The sequence below is a fragment of the Macrobrachium rosenbergii genome, chromosome 14 (genome assembly GCF_040412425.1).
Source record: "Macrobrachium rosenbergii isolate ZJJX-2024 chromosome 14, ASM4041242v1, whole genome shotgun sequence".
NCBI lineage: Eukaryota > Metazoa > Arthropoda > Malacostraca > Decapoda > Palaemonidae > Macrobrachium > Macrobrachium rosenbergii.
Window position 1 is genome coordinate 29,247,384 of NC_089754.1, and position 5,000 is coordinate 29,252,383.

The window sequence follows — 5,000 nt, forward strand, 5'->3', positions numbered from 1 at the left end:
GAGAATTAATATGAGATGGTACAGAAACTAAGAAACCGTTTTAATATCATCTGCCTCCCTTTGGTCTATACGGCTCAAGGTCAAAAGCAGCAATGTGTTCCTAATCTGAAGAGAGATCCCAATTTTACTGCCATTTATAAGTATTAAAATGATTATTTACTCCTTCAATCGGAGTTGCTGTTTGCAAAAAGAGTCTTAGTTTTTCTTTTTGTTATATAATGTTTGTAGTTTGCTTGAAAATGCCTTAGGTAAAGGTGAAATATCTTGCATTTTGTTGACATGCCCTCGTAGCTACATAATCTCTTTCCCTCCCTCTTTATATAAAATTTATATATATATATGTATATATATATATATATATATATATATATATATATATATATATATATATATATATATATATATATATATATATATATATGAATATAAGAAGGCCCATAAAACACTATTTGAGCGTTGCAACCATATATTTCGAGCACTTCTTTCTGTGCCCCTGTTCACTGGTAAAATATGGACAGGTGAAATGTTACAGGAGTATATATACAAAGCATATGTAGGTGTGGCATTAAGTCTCCGATGGTATGTTGTGTGTGTTTTGTGTGTACATATATATATATATATATATATATATATATATATATATATATATATATATATATATATATATATATATATATATATATATATATACATACACATCCACAACGCAACCCAAAGGAATACATTACCTCAAGTAACATCGCGCCTGATTACGTTTATAAGTTATACGCAAACCTTCGGAACATCCCACTCGAACCACACAGCTGCGCAGGGTAAAGAACAACACCTGAGGTATTCTGATATAAGTTCACTCAGCTTTGCGAAGCCATCGGGACGCGAAATCAGCTTCACGGTGATTTGGCTTCCTAAACACGAGTGGCTTCGAAATTCGATATTCGGAAGCTGCAGCTTTTGTCGTCTCTCATCTCCCGGCCGGGATGGCTTATTCTACGGGAACATTCGCGGGATTAAATTGAGATGTTTATGTCTCTTAGTTCGGTTTCTGTAATCTAGATGGTGTCTTGGGAATTGTTATTGAAGATAATAAGCTTTTGTTGGTTGGAGAAATAGGGTTTTTCTTGGATTTACTCGACCTAGTATTCCTTTGTTGGTAACAGAGGTCATCTACCCATTCTCTTCTTAGAATCATTCTACTGCTTCTGTTGTTGTTTTTGAAGTTAATAAGTTTTTGTTGATCCCAGAACTAGTGTTTTTCCTGTGGAATAAGTTTTTGTTGATCCCAGAACTAGTGTTTTTCCTGTGGAATAAGTTTTTGTTGATCCCAGAACTAGTGTTTTTCCTGTGGAATAAGTTTTTGTTGATCCCAGAACTAGTGTTTTTCCTGAATAAGTTTTGTTGGAATAAGTTTTTTGTGGAATAAGTTTTGATCCCAGAACTAGTGTTTTTCCTGTGGAATAAGTTTTTGTTGATCCCAGAACTAGTGTTTTTCCTGTGGAATAAGTTTTTGTTGATCCCAGAACTAGTGTTTTTCCTGTGGAATAAGTTTTTGTTGATCCCAGAACTAGTGTTTTTCCTGTGGAATAAGTTTTTGTTGATGCCAGAACTAGTGTTTTTCTTGTGGAATAAGTTTTTGTTGATCCCAGAACTAGTGTTTGTCCTGCGGCTGAATAAATACAAGTAAAACACGAATTCCTAAATCAACAAAAGCTTATTATCTCCAATAACAATTACCTAAGACACCATCTAGATTAGAGAAAGCGAATCAAAATACATTCCACGCCCCAATTTAATCCCGTGAATGTTCTCGTAGAATCCATTCGCCCGAGAGATGAGAGACGACAAAAGCCGCAGCTCCCGAATATCGAATTTCGAAGCCACTCGTGTTTAGGAAGCCAAATCACCGCGAAGCTGATTTTGCACCCGGCTGGCTCCGCAAAGCAGAGCGTCCTTATATAAGAGCACCTCAGGTGTTGTTCGGCTCCCTACGCGGCTGTGTGGTTCGAGTGGGATGTCCCGAAGGCCTGCGTATAACTTATGTACGTAATCGGGCGTGATGTTACTTGGGGTAATGCATTCCTTTGGGCTGCGTTTTGTATGTGTGTGTGTGTGTGTGGTGATTATATATATATATATATATATATATATATATATATATATATATATATATATATATATATATATATATATATATAATATATCAGCCTCAATAAATACAAGAAAATCACTAGTTCTGGAATCAACAAAAGTTTATTAGCTTCAATATCAACTACATAAACAGTAGAATGATTACAGAAAGATAATCGATAGATGCCTTCTGTTATCAACAAAGGAATATATATATATATATATATATATATATATATATATATATATATATATATATATATATATATATATATATATTCCTTTGTTAATAACAGAAGGCATCTATCAATTCTCCTTCTGTAATCATTCTACTGTTTATGTTAGCTGTTATTGAAGCTACCAAACTTTTGTTGATTCCAGAACTAGTGATTTTCTTGTACTTATTGAATCTGATAATTGTTTTATGATTACATAAGCCACTTTTTATGACGACAGATCGAGATACAGTTGGTGGAATAAATGTTCCTTGAGTATTTCTGCAATAGCACATTGTCAATTTCCTAAAAGCAAAAAATTCACTATTTCCAGTTTCACTACTTTCAGTTTCTTAAAAGGAGGAAATTCGCTATGTTGAGTTTCCTAAAAAATGGGAAATTCACTATTTTCAGTTTCCTAAAAACAGGAAATTCACTATTTTCAGTTTCTTAAAAATAGGAAATTCACTATTTTCAGTTTCCTAAAAATAGGAAATTCACTATTTTCAGTTTCCTAAAAATAGGAAATTCACTATTTTCAGTTTCCTAAAAACAGGAAATTCACTATTTTCAGTTTCCTAAAAACAGGAAATTCACTATTTTCAGTTTCCTAAAAACAGGAAATTCACTATTTTCAGTTTCTTAAAAATAGGAAATTCACTATTTTCAGTTTCCTAAAAATAGGAAATTCACTATTTTCAGTTTCCTAAAAATAGAAAATTCACTATTTTCAGTTTCCTAAAAATAGAAAATTCACTATTTTCAGTTTCCTAAAAATAGAAAATTCACTATTTTCAGTTTCCTAAAAGTAGGAAATTCACTATTTTCAGTTCCTTAAAAATAGGAAATTCACTATTCTCAATTCCGTAAAAATAGGAAACTTGAAAATAGGAAATTCACTATTTTCAGATTCCTAAAAATGGGAAATGTACTATTTTTAATTTCGTAGAAATACGAAATTCACTATTTTCAGTGCTCTAGAAATAGGAAATTCACTATTTTCGGTCTCTTAAAAATAATGAATTTTCACATCATAATGAATTTTCACATCACCAAGGATTTTCGTAAATGATGTGAAACACATTTCTCAGAACACTCAACCTACATTTTAAAATAAGCTGGTACGTGGGCGTTTAAAATAAGCTGGTAGGTGGGCGTTCATTTAGAAATACATTTCATGATTAATCTTCATAACGGTATTAATATTGCTGTCAGGTGAATGACGTAATAGAAACTGTTTGCACAGAGCTGTCAATAACATGTTAATATGGTTCTAACAGAAATGAAAGAATATCTGATTATAAAAACAGGAGCTTGTATCACTCTTTCTGTAATACCAAGATTTATCCCATGTACGGATTGAAATGTACTGTACTTTTATATGAACCTAAGCCTGATTTATATAAAAAAATTTGACACATAAATGAATTTAATTGGCTACGTAAAATTTGTTCAGTAGAAATTGGTGCTAATTATTAAGAAAAATTCATAAGACGAGTTAAAATAATATTTTGTGATTTGTATATTGAAGCCATTAGTAATCAGCGTTACGAATGTATGACAACAGCCAGAAAAACATAAACACATAAAGAATGAAATATTAAATATTAATACACAACATTTCATATAATTCAGATTAACTGAGCACTAATCATGCAGTGCAAACAATCATAAATAATATTAAATTTGATTCAGTTTACGCAACACTAGACAGATGATAATACCTTTATTTGTATAGAAGAATGTTGGCCAGATACAAGCACATAAAAAACTTTAAGACGAATATAACGTGACTTCACCTTACATAAATGATCTCATAAAAAGAGGAACATTTGCAATACAGAGTAAAATTCGCAAATCACGAAAATGAAATGATTTAGCTTTCGAAGGGACCACCTCCTTTCCCCCATCAGAATACAACTATATTCTGAGGAGAAAGATAGATGGTCTCTTCGAAAGCTGAATTCAGTTAATTTTCGTGAATTGTGGAGTCTGCCTAACCTTGCATGCACGGAAAAAGTGTATTTTATAACATTATTTGCAATGAGATGAAACTACACCAATCCTGAAGTATACTTGAGATCAGATTAAACAGATATTATCAGTACAGCTGAGAGAAAAAGGGGCTGTATTTTAATCTATGTCCCTGACCTAATTAACTGATACATTTTAGGAATTACATTGACATATGTATTAATTCAACAATGATACATTTTAGAAATTACAATGACGAATTTATTAATTCAACAGTGATACATCTTAAAAATTACAATGACAAATGTATTAATTCAACAGCGATACATTTTAGAAATTACAATGACTAATGTATTAATTCAACATCGATACACTTTAGAAATTTCAATGACTAATGTATTAATTCAACACTGATACAAATATATTAATTTAATTGTGATACATTTTAGAAATTACAATAACAAAGGCATTATACCTTGAATAATAAATTGTATGGAAAAGATATGAACGCCTGTCTTAAACAACTAAATGGAAACCAAGAAATGAATTTTATGAAAGAAAATCGACAATTTGAAATTAAAAACAACAATTTCATTCAAACAAACACATTTCCTTGCACTCTTCTACACTCCATAACTCTTCGAAGTTGATAAAACGACTAATCAAAAATAAATATCACATTACCAC